Here is a 23,280-nt window from a genome sequence, read left to right as displayed (position 1 = left end):
GATCTAATTTTGCTAGAATTCTAGATCCCAGTCATCTGCAGTAAGGGTGTTTATTCGAATCATCTTTCACCATGTCTTTACCTACTACAGTCTAGTTCATCAAGCTTCCAGTCTGTGCTTTGTCTCTCTTCCTTCTCTGAATCTCAGTTCAGTAAAACTGTCTAATCTTTATATGTGGAATGACTCATCTACTACTTGAGCCATAATTTAGCCATGTGACAGATTTATTTTCAGGAGAAAAAGAAAAATGAATTAAATTATAGAATATCTTGAGTCTGTTCTACTTTTTATGTTGCTATGTAATTTTTTTCATTTTAAATAGCAACACAGAATCACTGCAAGAACAGTAAAATAAAACATATATGCATAACCTATGAAAATACAGAGTATTTTATACATAATTAATTATTATGTGTTATTGTTAGCAATTTCAAATTTGTAAAGATAAAAAGAATTCCAAATTCTCTACAAAAAGGGATATTAAAAAGATAAGGTAATGAGGCAAATTACTCTTGATAAATAAGTACATAAAAGATATTGGCAAGTAGCTACATAGTAGCCTAAATAAAATAGAAATAGGTTTTTTGTTAAATTTTCAAAGTGAAATTGTCTATACTTGCTTACTGTTTTTAATCATTTCAACAAATTTATTTTCTAATTTTTTTGGATGCCACTTCCAACTGAAGTAATAAGGCACAGTGGAAAATAATGGTAAATAATAAATGTCCTAGTGTCCAGACAGAAGTTTCCTACTAAATAAATAAAGACATTCACAAAGGAGAACATATCTGATTAGAGTTCTTCAAAAGCCACTGTTGTTTGCCTTTATTTTTTTCATTCTTGTCTTTTGATGCCCTTTTCTTTACTTAAGAAGTAAAACTGAGCCCACAGTGCTAGGAGCTGAGGGGGAAAATGCAGCCACTGTCCCTTTGATTCACTTATTATATATGTATTTCCATGTTTCTGTCACACTGGAAACTGAGAGAGAAATGAACTTATTGAATTTTTAATGGTATATTTGTTTATGTTCAGTTTACTATTAAGATCTCTTTCCATATTTTCCTAAATGTTGCCATGGCTATCAGGAACAATCTTTTCATGTCCACATTTTTCATTATAAGAAAAAGCCCACTGATGAATTTCCAAATATTATCTATTTCCCACTGCACACCTTTGGGAAATTACAAGCTTCATTTTCAACACATGAGAAATAGGTGAGAGCTCATTTTTAAAGCAAAATTAAATATTGCCCTCTAGTATTCTGCTACACTCTTTTTTTTCTGATTCATGTTTATACACATTCATACTCAAAGGGGCACTACATCTAAAAATAAACAAATAAGCCCTCTGTGTGTGCCTGTAAACACAGAGACTGATGGTTGTATGCATGGTATGAAATCAGGAATTATGGCTTAGTGCCTGCAGAGGCATAAGAAAATTATATAAACTTTTGAGGCTAGAGTTTATCATCCATTTAGAAGAGCAACAATTCCATGTCTAGGGTACAGCTCATTGAGAGAAGGGTCATGCAGTCTGAATGAAGCATACTTTTCTACATAATCCTCCAACTGTCTCTGCAGAAAGTCAGGCTGACAAATTTTCCTCTCACTTTCCTCTACCATATTATATTTGAATGAAGAATGTATTATACTCCTTGACTAAGTTCCAAGGTAGAAACTCTTGGTAAAACTAAACATGGGATCAGAAAATCACACCGAATTAGCAAGTAGGTAGACAGTTAGCCATTATACCTAAAGATATTTTACCTACTAATATTTAGTTATTAGTGCTCAGCATCAGCATTTTCTCTCAAAATATTAACTCTCCCTAATACGTTCAAGGAGGCATTCTGAAAGGTATATAGTAAAAGTACATAATCCTGTCATGCAGTTTTCTTGCTATATTTATTTAAAACATTAAAATTAATAAAAATAATACATGTGAGAGGGTATAATACTTACATTTCCTTGAAGTTGAAGAGCACGTTGTTTATTATAATCATGCATGAGAAACTTGGACTAAAAATTTCCCACTATGTTCTCAGCTTCCAAAACTGTTCCTCCCAAACATCATGGTAGACCTTATGTGACATCATTAGCACATAACCCTCATTGTGTCATTTCAGCTGAATCAAAATTGCCTAGCCATCAGCTGATAAACTGCAAGAACAGTCTCTCCCTGTTCCAAGAAATGCTTATAACTAAGTTTCCTTTCCTAAACTTACTTCATTTTATTACTCTTCAAAGCACTACAAAACCCTACCCTTTTTCTTTTTTAAAAAAATTATTTATTTGTTTGTTTGCTTATTTATTTATTTGACAGAGAAAGAGAGCTAGCACAAGTAGGCAGAGCAGTGGGCAGAGGGAGAGGGAGAAGCAGGCTTCCCATTGAGCAGAGAGTCCCATGTGGGGCTTGATCCCAGACCCTGGGACCATGCCCTGAGCCATCCAGGCACCCCTGCCCTTTTTCTTAACAAAAAATACCCTGCTTTAGCATTTTCAAATGAAGGCTGTCTATAATGGTGCTGAGGTTATAGTCTTCTGCCATTTTTGGTATTGCCACTCAGATCACACTCAGTCCTGGTCACTTCCTGGGTAGGATACAACAGGACCTCATAATGTCTGCCTTTCTGGAATCCCAGAGCCTGGAAGGTTGAGTAGTTTGTACTTATGATGAACATGCCTATTCTTTTAGTGCTGTTTATGCTTTTACTGTCTATCTTTTCTGACCTTGACTTAGCCTCTTGATTAGAATCTGTTTGCCCAAGGCACTCAGTAAGGTAGGGTGTAGTGCTGGGATTCTTATCTATTATTTTTCATTGTTTATTATCATTTGTATATGGATTTCTCACTCAATGAAACTAATTTGTTGTCCACCTTGTGTGTACAAATGCTGTAATATGAATATAACTAAATATTTGAAACTCTGGTGGGACTTTACTGAGGACAATTAATGACTTTAGTGGTTATTTTGGATAACTTTCAGTAGACTAATAATTTTCCCAAGGGCTTTCCTATCAAAAATGATTAGTTAAGGGTTCCCAGGTAGGCCTTCAGCTCAGGTCATGAACCCAGGGTCCTGGGATGGAGTCCTGCACTGGGGCGGGTGGGGTGGGGTGGGGAGGTATATGGGGGAGGGTCCCTGCTCAGCGGGAAGCCTGCTTCTCCCTCTCCTCCTCACTTATGCTCTTGCTCCCTATCTCTGCTTTTCTCTCTTAAAAAAATAAATAAAATCTTCAGAAATGGTTAGCAAATAATCCAGTTCTGGCTCTTAGATCTTAATGTCTTACCAGTCTCTAATTTAAAATGAAAACAAAAAGCAGAACTCCCTGGACAAGTGGCTGACTTAAGGATTGGAATAGAACATATACAAGATGAGCCTGAATCATTTTGTATTGCCAAAGAATAGAAGATAACTAAAAACACACATATATACACTTTGATGAGGTATGATGATGATGGGGAACTAATAGAATTCCCAGTAGCCAAAACTGGAATAATTTGAGCAAGAAAATAAAGTAGTATTGCATTATAATCCAAAGTATAAAATAAAGATCCATGTGTCTGTACTTATATAAATAACTGATTGAATAAATAAATTTGGGAAGAGAGAAAAATCTCTTATAAGAAGACTTCTAAATAAGTTATATAGATACTTGATCTTTATAAAGAGGAATATAACTCCTCATTCCTCAAGTGTAGGCTGCACAAAATGACTTCCTTCCAAAGAGTATAGTTTGGAAAGAGGGAAAGAGTAACTTTATGGTGGAGAAACATGACAAACATGACCTCAGCTAGGCAGTTAAGGTCAACATCAAAAGTGAAAAACTATGTTGATGGTATGTGTCCGTAAAAGATGTGGTAAAAAATCATACTTTTCCTGTGGTGGTCCTCCCCCAAAACTAAAACCCGTAACTCCAGTTTATTCCTGAGGGAAAAAAATTAGGAAATTCCGGTAAAGAGGCATTTTACAAAATGATCAATAAACTTCAAAACTGCCAAGTTAATAAAAAAAACAAGGAAAGTCCAAAAAATAACAGAAAGGAGGCTAAAGAGACATGGGGGACCCTGGATGAGATTCTACAACAGAAGAATACATTAAGTAAAAATTAAAATCTAAATACAGTGCAAAATTTATTTAATCCACAATGTATCAATATTGGTTTGTTAATTAATAGTATACCATATTAATGTCAGATGTTCTTAATATGGAAATGGGTGCAAAATATATGGGAACTGTAGTATATTAATTTTTTCAAATATGAAAGTGTTCTAAAATATAAATACAATACATACTTTAAAAACCCCAGTTTTATAAGTAGAAAAAATCATCTTAGACTTTTTAGATGCTATTATTACTATCTTAAGAGGAAATTCTGTTGTCTCTCAAGGAGAGGACATCACAACTGTCCTAATTGTCTTACTAACATTTTTTATTAAAGTCTTAATCCTGAAGTCATAGATTTCGTTAGAAAACCAAAGATTAGAAAGCAAGCAGGACCCTCTCAGAATTATAAGAACTTACTGAACACTTTACAAACTTTGCTCAGAAAAAAAAAAAAAAATTGCAGACCAAATTCATAGCTTCTAGGGTAAGCAGTTGGAAAAACCCATAAATAATAAGTCTTCTCTTACTAGTCTAAACAAAAACACTTGTCCGTATTTTACAAAAAAGAAGAAAAAAATATGTTGTTTACGCACAAAAAAATAGAATTCAAAGGGACAAATGACAGTTCCTGTGTGACAAAATGGTATTTCTCTATCATTATTGTCCTCAACATAAGCAGGATGGATGTGTCCGCATAATTGCCAAAACAATGCTCTTTTTTTATTTGATTCTGTCGTTAACCCTATTACCATTCCATCTCCTTCCTTAGGGTAAGAATAGAATTTCAATTGTTGGAATTTCAGATACCTCTCCAACTGTACGTTTGCCTCAACCACTTCTTATTTGCTAAGGCACTCTCTGGATCCTCTCACTAAACTTACCAGTTATTGATTTCACTCCAAGAATCTGTCCAAGACCGGTTTTGTAAATTTGATACCATTATTAAAGTATGGATGAGGCAGCTTCTTTTTGGAACTCTCAGGATAATAATACCTGGGCTATAATTAATGGTTGTGTACATTGACAACCAAATGGTTGCGCATATTGACAACCCACTACTTGATTTATCTCCAACAGTGTTAACCCTTGACCCTGTCCCTGCTAGCCTCAGGACAAAGGCCATTCAGAAGTGGGAGAGATAGAAGAGAATTAAATTTTAAAGATCTCAGTTGGTCTAGCTATACCCTTACTAAAACTGACCAAGTACCCAATACAAAAAGATGCTATTAAAAGATTATGTTTCATCTATCTGCAGACCCCCAGAAAGGATTTATCATGTGTCTTGTGGGCCCAAATCAATGTTAGCTTTTTTTATGCAGACATTTATTAGAGCACAGCTATGACCATTCCTTTATTTTCTGTGGCTGTTTTTGTACAACAATGACAGATTTGAGTAGTTTGGACAGAGAACTGTTTACTAATTCTTCCTTTCGGAACAATTCTGCAGCTAACACATATAAACTTTGGATAAAATGTAAACGTCAACTACAGGAATCCATTGGAGAGAAACTAAGGATAGGCAGAATCTGGAAAGGTTTCTATGCCTGGACATACTTTAAGCTTAAGATGATTACAGTGACTTAATTACAGATAAAGTAGACTACAAGATAAAAATCAATCAAGTCAGTTTTGTTTATAGTAACCAAAGGTGGAAAAAAAAAAAACTAGTTTATTTTTTAACCAACAATATATAACAAACTGTGACATGTTCATAGGATGGGAAACCACTTGCTGATAAAAAGCAATGCACTATTATTTATTATTGCATGCAAAGCCATGGATGAATCTCAAAAAACATGTTAGTAAAACAAAAGCACCACACAAATGAGCACAACCTGTGTAACTACGTTTATGTGACATTTCAGAAGATACAGAACAAATATAGGGAAGGAAAAAAATCAGGGAACTCTTTTCCTCTGGTGTGTAGACTGGCATGAGAACTTTCTAAAATGGGGACACCTGGGTGGCTCAGTGGTTGAGCGTCTGCCTTTGGCTCAGGTTGTGATCCCGGGGTCCTGGGATGGAGTCCCACACTGGGCTCTCTGCAGGGAGCCTGCTTCTCCCTCTGCCTGTGTTTCTGCCTCTCTCTGAGTGTCTCTCATGAATAAATAAAGAAAATCTTTAAAAACAAACAACAACAACAAAACCTCTCTAGGATGGCCAAAATGTTACATATTTTGAAAGACGTTTGCTACAGGTATATATCAAGTTATTACATGTACACTTAAGACCTGTACTTTTCAATCTATGTGACTTTTACTTAAAAATCATAAACAAGTATCAGAGTAGATGGCAGTGGTATTTGTTGAAATTTTTAAGGCTGAAGTCTGTGGAAATATGCAACTTAATTGAAATGAATAAAAGAATAAGATAGATTGAAGGATGCATGCAAGCTGAATGCATGGAATAATATGCTAGGAAGCACACAGAACAAAATATTTCCTATAGTCTAAGTGGTGGTTATGTAGGTACTCACTGTACAAGACTTTTGACTTTTCTTTATGTTTGAAAAGTTTTGATGAAAACATTAGAGGGAATGGCACACACAAAATTGGAAATCAAAGTATCTCTTTATGAATTGAAGAAACCATAAATAAAAATCTCACATAAAAACATCAAATCTAGATGGCTTCTTACTTGATTCTCCCGAACATAATCAAAGTAATGTTTCCAAACGTAAACATAGTCATGAAATAGAAGACAAATTTTCCCAGAATACTTTTGATATCCAAAGCTAACAACACAGATAATTACAAAAGACATTGCAATGAAAGAAAATGGCAGTAATCCTACTGAAAATGTTAGCTAATTAAATACAGCCATCTATTAAAGAAAAATTGATTACAAATAAGTATTTTATTGAAAGGAATGCAGTAATTATTAATTGTTGAAAATAAGTCAATCTAAATGACTCCATTACAGAATAAAGAAGAAAAACAAGGGTTGGGTAATTTTAGTAGATACTGAAAAAGGTTTTTTGAAGATTTTCAACATCCAATTATGGTAAAAAATCCTTAGCGGGGAAACTTGCATAAATACTTCTCAAAGGTGAATATCCAAATTTCAGCAAATACATGAAAAGATACTCAATCTTATTAGTCATCAGTCAGATGAAAATTAAATTCTTAACAAGACACTCTCCAGGTTTAAATAAAAATCACTTGTACCAAGAACCATGAAGAACTTAAACTGAATGAAAAAGACAATCAATAGATGCCAGCACCGAGATGAAAGATATTAAAATTATCTGAAAAGGCTTTAAAAGTAGTTTTCAGAAAAAGAGTTCAACAAACCATTACACAGACCTGTGAAACAAAAAGATTTTTTAACTCTCAGCAATATATATATATATATATATATATATATATATATATATATATATGTAAAGAAGAATCAAATGGAAATTTTAGAATTTAAAATAAAATTACTAAAATAAAAAAGTGAGACAGCAGAATGGAGGGCACATAGGAAGGAGTCAGTAAACATGAAAATATAATAGAGAAGGTAAGTAATGTTTCTATATTTTACTCAAATGGGCAAAATGCTAGTATTAAAAGAATGTGATGTTATGTATATATAATAAAATTCTTAGAGGAAATGACTAATAAAGATATTCAAAGAGATATGCTCAAAAATATTATAGATAAAATCTAAACATGTTCCAGTAACCTCTGAAGGCAAGAGAAAGGATACATAGAAATGACAGAACAAATATAACTACAACCTTAAAAAACAGTAAAACTTAAACCTTACCATATTGATAATTCTAATAAATGTAACTTGCCTAAGTATACCAATTAAATGAGAGATAGTAGCATAATGAAATAAAAAATGTGAACTCAAGTATATGCTGTCTGTGGAAGTTCATTTTATTTTTATTTATGTTGTCTTGTTTTAATTCCATTGTGTTTAATGTACAGTGTTATATTTAGTTTTAGGTGTACAATATAGTGATTCGACAATTCCATACATCAGCCAGTGCTCATTACACAAGTGCACACGTTAATCTCCTTCACCCATCCCCCTGTCCAGCTCACCTCCAATAACCATCAGTTTCTTCTTTATAGTTAAGAGTCTGTTTCTTGATTTCTCTTTCTCTGTCATCTTTCTTTTGTTCATTTGTTTTGTTTCTTAAATTCCACATATGAGAGAAATCATATGGAATCTGTTTTTCTCTGACTTATTTTGCTTAGAATTATACTCTACCTCCATCCATGTCATTGGAAATGGAAAGATTTCATTCTTGCTTATGAATAATATTCCAGTATGTGTGTGTGTGCATGTGTGTGTGTGTGTGTGTGTGTAAACACTTCGTTATCTACTCATCCATCAATGAACACTGGGTTGCTTCTATAATTTGGCTATTGTAAATAATGCTACAATAAACATAGAGGAGCACATATCCCTTTGAATTAGTGTTTTTGTATCTTTGGGGTAAATACCCAGTAGTGCAATTACTGGGTTATAGGGTAGTTCTATTTTTTTTTTTTTTTGAGGAACCTCCATATTGTCTTCCAGAATGGGTGTACCAGTTTGCATTCCCACCAACAGTACAGGAGGGTTCTTTTTTCTCTACATCCTCACCAACATTTGTTTCTATGCTTTTGGTTTTAGCCATTCTGACAATTGTGAGGTGATGGCTCATTGTGGTTTTGATGTGCCCTTCCCTAATGGTGAATGACATTATACATCTTTTCATGTGTCTGTTAGTTATTTGTATGTATTCTTTGGAGAAACGTCTGTACATTTCTTCTGCCCATTTTTTAATGGGATTAATTCATTTTTGGGGTGTTATATGAGTTCTTTATATATTTTGGATACTGACATTTTACCGGATACGTCATTTGCAAATATCTTCTCTCATTCAGTAGATTGCCTTTTAGTTTTGTTGATTGTTTCCTTCACTGTGCAGAAGCTTTTTATTTTGAAGTAGTCCTAGTATTATTTTTGTTTTTATTTCCCTTGCCTTGGTAGGAATATCTAGAAAGAATTTTGCTACAGCTGATGTCGGAGATGTTACTGCCTGTTCTATCTTCTAGGATTTTTATGTTGAAGACATTTTAAATATAATATAGGCAGGTTAAAAGTATAGGAGTATTAAAATTTATATTATGTAAACATCAACCAAAGAAAGCAGGCGTGGCTGTATTAACAAAAGATATCATTGACTTCTTAGCATAGACAATTACCAGAGTCACAGAATAACATGATATAATAAAAGGGTAAATACATCAAGAAGACCTGGCAATATAATTTGTGTATGATAGAGCTGCAAAATGTGTGAAATAAAAACTAATAGAATTGAAAGGAGAATAGACAAAATCACATTTATAATTGGAGATTTTAATACCCTCTCCAGATAACTGACAGAACAACTAGATAGAAAATCAGCAAGAATCAGAACTTAAAACACCCTCAACTGATAGAATCTAACCAACATTTTTAGAATACACAATTCAATGGCAGGACAATACATGATTTTTTTTTAAAGCATTCAGGGAACATATGCCAATGCAGATCATATCCTGGTCATAGAACAAATACTAGAAAATCTAGAAAACTGCAATCAAAAATAGTGTGTTCTTTAAATCCAATAGAGTCATACTAGAATTCAGTAACATGAAGGTAAGTGGAAAACCACCAAATATTTGAAAGCTAAACAACAAACTATTAAATAACCCTTTGGGTAATTTTTGGGTTAAAGACATCTCAATGGAAACTTGTGGGACGTAACTAAGGTAGTGCTGAGAGAAACGTATAGCACTGAATCCATATATTAGAAAAGATGAAACTTCTAAAATGAATAATCTGAGCTCCCACCTCAAGACCTCGAAAAAAAAAAAAAGCAAAAAACCCAATGAAAGGATAAAGACCCAATCAAGAACAGAAATCAATGAGTTTAAAAACAGAAAAACAATAGAGGAGATCAACAAAAGAGCCATTTCTTTGTAAATACTAATAGAATTGGCAAACCTCCATCAACACTGACAAAAAAAGAAATGACAAAAAATACTATATCAGAAATGAACCAGGAGATATCATTGAAGACCCTGTAGGTGTAAAAAAAAATTATTATTTCCAATAATAAAAATTGTAAAGGAATATTGCAAATAATACTATACTAATAGGTTTGACAATATTGATGAGATGAATGTTTCCCAAAGCATAAGCTTTGTAATTAAAAGAATACTTTTATTATATACTGAAGAGTTTTTTGCCAGTCAGATGTTACCTGGATTTGTATGCTGAAGGCATTCATTTTATTTTGAAGCAAATAACATAAAAATTGAAAGCAGAGATAGATACGTGTGCACTTGAAAGTTGTAAGAGTATTAAGGACATGCTTTAGTAAGATCCACAAGAGCATTAAAGTGGCTTCACATCATGAAGGTTCCTGAAATGGATTTCTAGTATAAAAGAATATGCAGGATATTCAGATAGAGTTTATGTCAACTGTACTAAAAAAATTGTGGGAAAGTGTATTCTAGAATACCTGTTGATAGAGTATATAGCTCAAGGACTAGCCCTGAATAGTCTATAGAAGTTATCAGAGCTATTTTTTTTTTGAAATGTACTAATAAAGAACATTTGTTAACATGAAGCACTGCACTGAAGGAGTATGCCATTCAGAATTTACATGTGTGGGTAAAAGAGCTATAATAATGAAAATTATATTACCAAGTAATTTACTATTACTATATATACTAAAATGTTAAATAGATTTTTATGTTTTTGAATTTTTAGGTAGTTTTTTTCTTTAGATACTATGCTATTGTCAGTTTTTCTCATAAATGATAGTTTAAGTGAGCTGGAATTGACCTTGTTATGTTGTGTCAATAATAACTTCCCTCTAGCAATATTTTAACATGAACCCAGTTACCAAGATTGGCTTAGTTACTAGTTCTCTTACACAGTGACTTTGTAAAATATTGTTATTCTTGGAATATTTTTTGTGAATATACTTCAACATCCAACTTCTCTTTATCAAAACAAGTGATACTTAAAATTTTTTTGCATAAAAAAGGCTTCACATTTCCAAATTTCAATGTCTATGGAATTTGTAAAGCAAATCTGAATACCTAGATTAAAAAAAGAAATTTATTTGAAAGATATGAAGGGACATAAATAATACAAGTAATAATGAATAATAAGGCTTAGGAAGTATAAAATATGTCTCTGGTAAGAACCATTCAAGGTTTTCATCAAAACAGTTTTCCTGGAATAAAAGTATATAAATTATTTTCTTTTTGTACTCCATTCTTACTGTAAAATACTAGAAGAAAATGTCCAATTTGTTTATATGTTACAAATTCACTCTTTTACTAAGGAAAAAATGAAAATATTCTGAATTAAAGACTCTCCATAACCTCATACAGTAGAGGTAGAAGTAATTCTAAAAAAAATGATATCTGAGATGGTTTGAACCAAACTAGGGAAGCAGCTGCAAGGCAGCTGAAAATGCAAGAAAATATTTATTAAAGTTATTTCAAAAGACAAAGAAAATAAAATTTAAACATCTAGTCAATTAAGATAACCCTATGTGACTAGGTTAAAACATTCATTTTAGTAATGATGTGTAACAACAAATGGGTATTTTATTTTATTATTTTTTTAAGATTTTATTTATTTATTCATAAAAGACACAGAGACAGAGAGAGAGAGAGAGAGACAGAGACACAGGCAGAGGGAGAAGCAGGCTCCACGCAGGGAACCTGACACAGGACTTGATCCCGGATCTCCAGGATCACACCCTGAGCTAAACCGCTAAGCCACCCAGGCTGCCAACAAATGGGTATTTTAGCTGAACTGTTGTCGCACCAGGAATGAAACACTTAAACATGTCTACATCCCTTGCCTGTAGTCATGTGTTCCTTGGAATCTCTGGTGCATTAGAATGGCCTGATGAGAGTGCAGATGGACAAAGCCAAAGAAGGCAAGATTTTTGTAAAATGTTGTTTCCTAACAAAGGAACAATAATATTGAAAACAGTTACCTTCTGAGGAGAATGCTTAATAAAATACCTTTCCTTGTTTACTGTTATTTCCATTTTAAGGTTTCTGAAATAATACTGCAATGAGAGAAAGTACTTACTTACCTTACTCTTTTAAAGAGTACCAAGGAACCTGATTAGTCAGTACATTTGATATCAATATTTTGTGAGTGTACATTTTGTATGTTAGCTTTCTTCCAGGTGCAATGATGATTGAGACATCTCATCTTTTACAGAAAAACACCCTGGCTATAATATTAGACTTGCCTGTTTGAGAATAATGTCTGCAGTGTCAAACAGTTATTAGCTTTTAAATCTGTTGTCTTTATACAGTGCTCAAGAAAATGTACTTTGATTTTATTGTTAATCCTTACCTTGCTATATATTTTTTGAAGGATTTTATTTACTTATTCATGAGGGATGGGGGTGGGCAGAGACACAGGCAGAGGGAGAAGCAAACTCCCTGCAGGGGCTCGATGTGAGACTCATCATCCTGGGACTCCAGGATCATGCCCTGAGCCAAAAGCAGACACCCCACCGCTGAGCCACCCAGGCGTCCCATTACCTTATTATATTAAGGGCTGTGCTTGTCCACAGTCATGTCTGAGGACATCAAGGAATCAATTATTTACTAGTCAAAACTGGTATCATTTTTAGCATAAGACTAATGGGAAGATTGATGAAAACAAGGAGTTTCACAACTGATTCTATAGTTTTGATTTTATGTAGAATTGTCTTAAAACTTTGAGATATCAAGGATAATCCATGTCAAGGCAAGGCAAACGCTGTAGGCAAAGAGAGTCTTGTAGGCACTGATGATACTGTGAGGAGTATAGAAACTAGTCTTTTCTTATGCATGAGCAGAAGTTGCCCCTTACCCAAATACCTTGTTCTGAGGAATATCCTCCTTGAGCAAAATGATTGAGATTCAAACGCTTTCAATGCTATTGGACCCTCTCTGATGGACTAGGGCAATTTCAGTAAGGCTTATTATTACAGTTTCCCAAGCCCCCTAGCCTACCTATAGCTTTCATCTCCCAGAACCTCATCTTAAGGTAAGAGACAATCAGAATTGATGATCTAGACTCAAAATCTAGAATGAAATATTTGGGGGGGATGCATGATTCTGACTTGTCTTTGACTTAAGCTATATATTCCTCATGACCAGCCATCCTGAGCCGTAGGCGTGATGAACAGCTGAGTGTGTCAGCATGAACTAAGTAGCTAATATAAGAAATGTCAGTAGCCCATGGTTCTGGTGATGCAGTGCCATGTTATTCAAAGTGTGGCCCATATCCTAGAAACTCAAACTCTTAGATGAGTTACTAAATCATATTCTGCATTTTAGAGTTTTCTCCTGCTGAATTGTATACATAGTACAGATTTGAGAAGTTTTAGCTGAAAGTAAATATGAGAAGACTTCCTCTTTCCATAACTCCTTCCCTTTAAAACCTTTAGTAGAATCATTGAAGTAGTAGATATGATAGCATCAAAACCCGAGGGGCCACTTGTGACCAACAGTTATAGCAAGTGGAAGCAGAAGGAAAATCAAGTTTTCACTCCAAGAAACAAAAAAGGGACATAACTGGCAACTTTGTGTTGAGTAAACTTCTAATATTTTATGGAGATTAAGGTGAGGAAGAAGACCCCAAGACCCAGTGGTGTATGGCTGCCATCTAATGTTATTTATTGTCTGAAAACTTCCCCTTTATACATCTAATTCCATTCCCTCTGTGGTTTCAAACTCAGACTCTACCATATGTTTGATATTTCTAATTGGTTATTTAATACCACTTAAATTTAGTCAAAATTAATATACTTAAACAGAATCCTCAGTTCTCTACCTCTGTTTTCTCCCACCTGGATAAAGGGGGCCATCATCATAGGTTATTTTAAGCCAAAATATGAAGAGACATGTGACTCCTCTCCTTCCCTTATGCCCTTCATCCTGCCCACAGCAAGTCCTAAAAGGCCCTACCTTGGCATAAATGCTGAATTCCGACTGCTTTCACTATTTTCATTCTGACCCGGTGGAAGCAATCATAGACTGTGATAGCCTTCTTAATATTCTTGCTGTATTCGTTTTCTGGTCTCTTGAGTCAGTTTTTTCACAAAGCAGTCAATATGGTCATCCTGATACTTAGATAGGTTAGATCGCTTTCTGTTCAAAACTTCCAGTGGCTCCCATCACAATCAGAATAAACAGTCTCCCCCTCAATCATAGCCCATACCTACACCCACAATAGACTTCTTTCTAATCCTCAATTTCACAAGGGTTTTCCTTGCATCAGAATGTTTGTATTTACCATTTCACTTTCCTGAAATATTTTATACTATATACATTGATGCTGCATGGAGGCCTGCCTTGATTATTCTGTCTAAAAGTGACTCTTATTTTGTATTCTGTCTTCCTGTTTTATTTATCTGATATTATGTAATTTGTGTTTCATATTTTTCCCCATTGAAATATAAGCTCCATAAAAGGCAAGAACACGATCTTTCTTATAAATGGTATATTCCATCCTTGAACACAGATACAATTAATAAGCCCTTACTAAATATTTTCTGGGAGGAAATTTGAAGAGAAGTACAAGTGGGTCTTTGATTTTATTATAGGCTGAGCCATTCAACTAGTTAAGCTGTCTCTTAAACTAAATGTGGAAAGAGTGGCAGGAAGAAAAAGGAGAGAGTCAAATAATTTACAATGTTCCTCTTATGAAAAAAATGAAAAACAAAATAGCCACTAAAACTTGATATATACTTCATTGATTGATTACTTGATTGATTAATTAACAAAGTATCTACTGTTTGCCAAAAATCCAACCAGAACCATTAAGACAAATGGGAAAGGGAAACAAGTCGTGTAAATTACAGGTCCTCATAGAACAAATTCTATTCTGATCTAATAAAATTTCAACAAAGCTATACAGCAAAGAATGGTATCTAGTAAAGTCCATCAAAGTCCTAATTTTGATGTTTGCATATTTTTTTAAAGATTTTATTTATTTATGATAGTCACAGAGAGAGAGAGAGAGAGAGAGAGAGAGGCAGAGACACAGGCAGAGGGAGAAGCAGGCTCCATGCACCGGGAGCCTGACGTGGGATTCGATCCCGCGTCTCCAGGATCGCGCCCTGGGCCAAAGGCAGGCGCCAAACCGCTGCGCCACCCAGGGATCCCGATGTTTGCATATTTCTATTCTTTGTTGTTTGCCCCCCACCCAAAATTTGTATGATCAAGAATTTCTTTTTTTTTTTTTTAAGATTTTATTTATTTATTCATGAGAGACAGGGAGAGAGGCAGAGACACAGGCAGAGGGAGAGGCAGGCTCCCCAGGTGTCCCAGGTGGGACTCGATCCCAGGACCCCAGGATCATGCCCTGGGCTGAAGGCAGGCGCTAAACTGCTGAGCCACCCAGGTGTCCCAAGAATTTCTTATTCTAACTCAAACCTATACTGAGTAATAATGGCTGTGTACCATTTATTTCCAACTCCGAGATTACAAGATGCTTAGTTCTCATGATGGCTCACCAATTTATCTGAACTGCAATCATTCACAGCCTGACTAGGAAGAAAAAAACAAAAGCCAAAACAAAACCTGACCAGGAATTTTCCATAACTTTTTTCACCTGATCACCTTTTAAAGATGATTGAATTTATAGGATGATTCAAAATTCTAAAGTAGCACAGAGTTGGGGTTTACAAAGACATTTTCAATGAGAAATTCTCTCTCTCTCCTCTATTTCTCCCTCCCTTAACACAACAATGGTCCTCCTGTTATTGGCCTTGCTAAACTTTTTTTCTTTCTTTCTTTCTTTCTTTCTTTCTTTCTTTCTTTCTTTCTTTCTTTCTTTCTTTCTTTCTTTCTTTCTTTCTTTCTTTTTTCTTTTCTTTTCTTTCTTTTCTTTCTTTTCTTTTCTTTTCTTTCTTTTCTTTCTTTTCTTTTCTTTTCTTTTCTTTTCTTTTCTTTTCTTTTCTTCTTTTCTTTTCTTTTCTTTCTTCTTTCTTCTTAAAGCTTTTACTTATTCATGAGAGATACACAGAAGATACACAGAGAGAAAGAGAGACGCAGAGGGAGAAGCAGGCTCCATGCAGGGAGCCCATGTGGGACTCTATCCCGGGTCTCCAGGATCCGGTCCTGGGCTGAAGGCGGCGCTAAACCACCCAGGCTGCCCACTAAACTTTTTCATGGTGACTCAACACTTTGCTTAACACTCTCCATATAAGTTCATGATATTCGATCTAAACTACCGATAGCTCTTAAAATTACATGAAAAACATGTTGCACTGCAGTTTTTTGTTGTAACTTTGAAAAGGGGTTCCAGTCTGTTTAAGCTTGTTACCTATAGTACCTAACTTAAAAGTGTGGAATATATTCGGGTGATTGACTTCTTTGTCATCTAATTATATACTCATCGAGCTCACTCTAAAGTCATTAATATGGGTGTTTTTATGAGTTTTATGCTTGCCTTCACCTTCAAAGTTACCTCTCCAGCATTGCCTATCACTGTATAGAAAACCTACAGTCACCACAAATTTTCTATTAGAAAGTTTTAAGCATACCTCACTGCATATGCTAACAATAAGCAATCATGTTTAAATTGTATGACCTCTAGGTACAAATTATAAGATAAAATAATAAAAATTGAAGTGCCAATTTCATTTCAATACTTAAAAAGTACTCCCCCAAATATATCTTGTGCAGAATTGCTGGCATTCTTTCTGTTTTGGTAACTTATGAAATGTGTTAGCTTACGTATTTAGGGAGTTGTAAGCTAGCTGAAGGCCAAAAAGCTTGTCTACCCAATCAAATAACAGAAAAATATCGCTTGTTTTTTAGTGGTTTGAGCACATATACTACAAAAAAAAAAAAAAATGAGATTGTAGGAGTGAGTGCTTTCCTCTGTATGAGGTTTCTGTCTTGCTGTGGATTTTCCATTTCTTCATACAGTTAGGTGAGTTCTCCTGTGCTTCAGGGGTTAATCAGAAGTGTGAAAAACCATGATGAGAGCTTTTGGAGTTTTGAATGAGTATGCCAGTAGGTATATAAGACTTTAAATCCTTAAAGGATGCAAAAGGATAACATTTGATGGACATTCAGTAGGAAATGACTACGTGTCATGACCTATATACTAGAAATGTAAGAACAGTTTTTTTACATAGATGTTTTGTAGGTTTGTACCAAAACAAATTCAAAGGCCAGGTCCCAACAGGCATCAATATAATTCCAACAATGATTTCCTGAACTTTACTATCTAGCTAAAAAGTCAGTTTAGCTCAGTCAGTTCAAACCTGCCAAGTTAAGTTTTTACTTTCTTTGGAATGATTTCCACACTTCCATTAAGGTTTTTTATTTCCCCCTGTGTAAAAACTAGTGTATGCCTTTAAAATAAAGTAAGTTTTTTTTCATCTGCTTGCTTTTCAGGTACCCTAAGATTGTTCAATAAAATACAATAACCCAACAGGTAAATAATGCCAAAACACCATCTGGGGTGGCACAATCGGCAGGGAAGAGAGGTTTTTCACAAGTCAACTTGAGAATATTACACAAAAGCCAATGATTTTGAAGTAGAATCTCCGTTTCAAGCATCGTTTTCCTAATCAATATAAAATAAAATTTCAAGCCAAAGGTTCATTGCCTGAAGTATTGAGAGCCTAACAGTGTTTTAACCCTTGTCTTAGACTCACTTCTGTCTTCTAGGTCTTAGTTTTTTTCGAAAGCAAAGCTAAGGAAACTCATAAGAGCACTCAAGCATCCTAGGGATACAGGTATACAAGAATGCCACTTAAGGCCTGCCTAACATGAGGTGGTGCTATACTCTTTGACCTCAGATTTGAGATTTACCAATGTTGCATAGATACTTGTAACAGAAGAAAAAATTTTATATTAAAAAAACAGTATGGTTAGGCACAAGCTGAAAAAGAGATAACAGAAATTTTGATTTAGTTAAAAAATGCTTCAATATGAAACATATGGGGGAAGTGGCATGTACCTTACTTGCACATTGATAAAGAGAAACCATACTCCTGTTGTAAAGATAAATAAGCAAAAAAGCCCAAGATAACAAGAAATATAAATAACAGATAAATGGCTGGGGAAAGCTGATAGAACACAAGGTAAAGAACATGAAAAGAACTATGGGGTAAAATGAATAGGGCTAATTATGTATTTGTAGACAGGCACCATTTATGTGTACTTACAGCTGTCTGGGAGATTGATAAAGGTAATCCGAATGATTTATGCTTATGTTTTTTATGTATTTAGTAAAGTTTATATTGCATGTTACAACACATTTTCTTATTAAATATTAATGTGGAGTTGTCTGAATGATAATCTTTTATTATATTCATAATCATTTATTCTTTCTTAAATTATGGAGTAAAATCTTTTTTAAAAGATTATCTTTTGAAGGACTTTGATTCTAGTGAAGCCAGAAATAATTATGTTTCTCAGTAGAGCAGCATTCTTCAACACTGGCTCACAGAAAGCAGTGCAAGTTATAAAAGGACACCTACAAATACAGCCTCTTAGCCATAATTTTCCTTACTAAAATTCACTCACAAAATTTTGACAGTGAATTACATTCCAACATGTTGCTCTAGTTTGGGTAGGTCCATTAATTTCTGTCCACTTATTATTGTAATTTAAAAACCATTTCCCCAAAAGATTTTAAGAGAATATTAAATCAATAAATGTCAACACCTCATATAATATGGAGATGATTTATTTCTTTACTTCATCTAAACAGATAATTGCTTAGAATCTAATGGGGACAAACCGGAATTCAAGGTAACCAGATCAGTCAATTATAATATTGTGTATAGTTCAAAAAGTAAAAGAACCAGAGGGATTTATATATTGTTGAATCTTAGTATTTTACGGTTTTTGTTTGTTATTCTTAATACAGCTTTACAGAAACACCTAATACCTTATTATAAAACAAACCAACTCCTCAAAGCAAAAGCTGGAGAAAAAATAAACAGACTTTATTATGACTAACAATATATCTCTTTAAGTATAAACTTGATAAGCAAATCAATTAATCAACTTTTTTATATTGCAAAGAATATTCTATATTAATAGATAAATGCTTGACCATACATATCTCTTTATTGCCTAAGGGAAAAAACAAAAGTGAAAACTCCTTTGACATCTAGTTCTAGACCTTTATTTATTTATTTTTTTCAAATCAATCAATAAGGACACTAAGGCATAGAAAATTAAAGTTTCTCATCAGAAGTTATACAGAAACCTTTTACTTCTAGGTCCAGTAGAATGTATTGAGTATTTGTAGTGCTAATTATGTAAGGGCTCTTATATAATATACACATGTGCCAGATTTGGCTCATAATGTATATAGAGTAAAACCATTGAGAGTACATAGTAACATGATTATTTATTTAGATTGATAGGTGAGGCATCACAAATGCTAAATGTGAGGTTCTTTTCAGTACAAATCATAACTTCATCTGCTTAGCACTCAAAGAGAAGTAAGCTTTCAATTACTATTGTGAGTTTTTACCAGATACACATTTTAAGCTTTTATCAAATATTTATGCTTGCAAATTAACACAGCAAGGGCCACACTATGCCCTTTTAAAGATCTTTTGAAATGAGAAAATAATGATGATGCTCTTGATGAGTTAACCTTCATTTATTCACCCAGATTTTACACTTTATAGGTAATTCTGAGTTTTTTTGTTGCTTTGTTTGGATTGTTGTGTTTTTTTTTTTTTAATTCTCTAAGTTTTCATTTAGCAGATAGTTGAAGTAAATAATTAAGTAACTTGAAGACAGAATTAGGAATTTATAAAACTTCTTGGCTAGAGTCCTCTAATTCAATAGGTCCTGAAACAACCTGGATGGCTTCTCATATGCCCATGAATTTAATGATTTCCTTCATTTTTTTTATAATACCTTCATCTTTCAATGACTGTTCTAAGTTTTTGTTTTTGTTTTTGTTTTTGTTTTTTTGTTTGTTTGTTTGTTTTGTTGTTGTTGTTTAATCAGTTTCCTTGAAGGCCAGTCTTTCTGGGCTATTTTCATTAAGCATTATTCATAACCCAAATCATGTTTGCTAAATCTTCGCGCAGCAAAGGGCAGAGCAGTATGTCTGTAAATCATGTGCCTCCATCCCTACATATGGGATATCTTGCCAACATCGTGATGATCAGACACACAGGCTTCCCTGGACCTCTTTAGCAAGACTATGCATATCCTTTTCCTTTAAGTGGTCATAAGACCTTCTGAGACAAGTTCATTTTCCCCTCAGGCAATAACCTTTCATCCTTTAGGGCTCTGGAAGTTGAGATCTCATTTCTTGTACTCACATGACATCAATCTTTGAAGCTTTATTTCCCTACTAAAAAAGAAGGGAGGAAAGAAAAATAGGAAGAGGGGAAGAAAAGAGAAAGAGGGAAAATTAGGGAGAGGTCACATTTACATCCATCTCCCTTTGTGGGGGGAAAAACTTGAAGTTTATTTATTTAAGAAAAAACTTCATCTAAAATCTCTCCCAGATGATCTTATGTAAATGAATTATAATCTCTTATTTGGTATAAACCTGTCATCAAAAGGTCTAATTTCTAGCTTTGGAAATATCCTGAGAATTTTTAGACCACAAGTTCTTGAGCCATTATAATAAAAACCCTGTAGTGATTTTTGTTCTTTTAAGATGGAAGTTATTTAAATGAACAGCCCAGATATACAACAGTGATGTGCAACTCTGAAATAAGTTTGCTTCCAAATTAGCAATAATTTTGCTATTCATATTAAAAGTGAATGTAGCTATATAAAAACATTTCCATTGAAAGAAAGTTTAAAAGAACAGGTGAAGGTTAAGGCAATGATTGTGACTCAAAATAGCCAGTAATACAAAAATGATTATCTTTTTTTTTTATTTTTCCCAAGGTTTATTGAGATATAATTGGCACAAACAATTGTATAATTTTAAAGAGTACTGTACGATGATTTGATTTAAATATATTGTGAAGTGGATACCACAAGAAGTTTAGTTAACAACCATCATCTTATAGATATAAAAAAATAATTTTTTTTCCTTTTGAAAAGAACCCTTAGGATTTACTCTCTTAACAACTTTCAAAGATACCGTAGAGCAGTGTTAATTGTTACCATCATGTTGTACATTACATCTTTAGCATTTATTTATCTTTCAGCTGGAAGTTTGTACCTTTTGACCACCTTCCTCCAATTCTACCTACCGCCACCTACTGCATCTGGTAACCACAAATCTGTTCTTTTTCTTTTGTTTTAAAGAATTTGTTTATTTGACAGAAAAAGAGAGGGAGAGAGAGCACAAGCAGGGGGAAGTGGCAGGCAGAGGAAGAGGGAGCCAGATGCTGAGCTCAATCCCAGGACCTTGGGATCAGTATCTGAGCCGAAGGTAGACGTTTAACTGACTGAGCCACCCAGGTGCCTCTTTGATCTCTTTTTCTGAGTTTGGTGTTTTGTTTCATTTCATTCCTTTTTAGTTGTTTTGTTTTGTTTTGTTTTTTGCTTTTAGATCCCACGTATAAGTGAGATTATAAAGTAGGTATCTCTCTTTGTGTGTTCTACTCCACTTAGTCTAATGTGCTTAAGGCCCATTCCTGCCACAGATTTCAGATTTCTATTTTTTTTTTATGGCGGTATAATGTCCATTGTATATCCATGTATATCTCACAATCTCTTTACCCATTATGCATGGATGGACACTTAACTTGTTTTCATGCCTGGCTATTGTAAATAATGCTGCTGTCAACATAGAGGTTGTGGATATCTCTTCAACATAGTGTTTTTGTTTCCTTTGGACATATTTTCAGAAGTGAAATTGCTGGATTATATGGTAATTCCATTTTTAATTTTTTAATGAAACTCCATTCTGTTTTTATAGTGGCTGCAGCAGTTTACTGTCTCACCAACAGCACACAAAATTTCCCTTTTCTTTTTTTTTTTTTTTAAAGATTTTATTTATGTATTTGAGAGGGAGAGAGAAAGAGAGCTTGAGGAGGAGGATGGGCAGAGGGACAAGTCAGACTTCCTCCTGAGGGTGGATTCCTGAGATGAGGTGGGGCTCCATTCTAGGACCCTGAGATCAGGACCTGAGCCTAAGGCAGACACTTAACTGACTGAACCACCCAGGCATCCCCAAAGTTTCCCTTTTCTCTACGTCCTTACCAGCATTTGTCTTTTTGATAATGGCTATGCTAACAGGCCTCAGGTAATATCTTGTTTTGAGTTTGATTTGTATTTTCCTAATGATTAATGATACTGAGCATCTTTCCATGTATCTCTTGGCCATTTGTATCTTTCTTGGAGAAATGTCTATTAAGTCCCTTGCTCACTTTTTTTATTTTATTTTATTTTAAAGGTTTTATTTATTTATTCATGACAGACACAGAGAGAGACAGAGACACAGGCAGAGGGAGAAGAGGCTCCATGCAGGGAGCCTGATGTGGGACTCTGATCCCAGGTTTCCAGGATCACACCCTGGGCTGAAGGCGGCACTGAGCCACTGAGCCACTCAGGCTGCGCCCTTGCTCATTTTTAATTGGATTATTTGGTTTTTTGCAGTTGAATTATAGGAGTTCTTTATATGTTTGAGATATTAACCCCTTATCAGATGTATGATTTGCAAATATTTTTCCAATTCTGTATGTTGTCTTTCATTTTGTTGATCATTTCTTTTGCTGTGCAAAAGCTTTTTAGTTTGATATAGTCCCACTTGTTTATTTTTACTCTTGTTGCTTGTGCTCTAAGTCTTATATGCATTATTCAACTTTATTTAGATTTCATATGCATTATTTCAACTTTATTTCAAGTTAATTTTTGTGAATGATGTAAGATAGGAGTCTAGTTTCATTCTTTAACACGAGTGTCCACTTTTCCCAGAAATGCTGATATCTGTCAATACATTTTGATGTATCTAATAAAATGAATAGTTTTGAATTATTATTTAAATTAGAAATGTGTATACAAAAGAGCATTAATTCCACATTTGCTCAGAAATTGTTTGGTGTATTTTATATTTAACTTACATGTATATGGCACATGCGAAAACTAATTTTTTGTATGATTGGGGGAAAAAAGGAAGCAGACTCCATGAATCTTCAAGTCGAAAAGCTGGCAAATAGCAGAGCCCCTTTTATATAGATCTCTCTGGACCTACAGGATTTGCTACTATGTA

At 34.2% G+C, this 23,280-nt stretch overlaps 1 long non-coding RNA gene across 5 annotated transcripts in view; it reads right to left on the bottom strand.

Annotated features, from left to right (window-relative positions):
- LOC112653344 (uncharacterized) overlaps window positions 1–23,280 on the bottom strand; it is an 87,888-nt gene that overhangs the window by 42,140 nt on the left and 22,468 nt on the right. The gene's annotated exons all lie outside the window — the stretch shown is intronic.

This window comes from Canis lupus, chromosome 3 (genome assembly GCF_003254725.2).
Source record: "Canis lupus dingo isolate Sandy chromosome 3, ASM325472v2, whole genome shotgun sequence".
Taxonomy (NCBI): Eukaryota; Metazoa; Chordata; class Mammalia; order Carnivora; family Canidae; genus Canis; species Canis lupus.
This window is presented reverse-complemented; position numbering and strand designations above follow the sequence as displayed.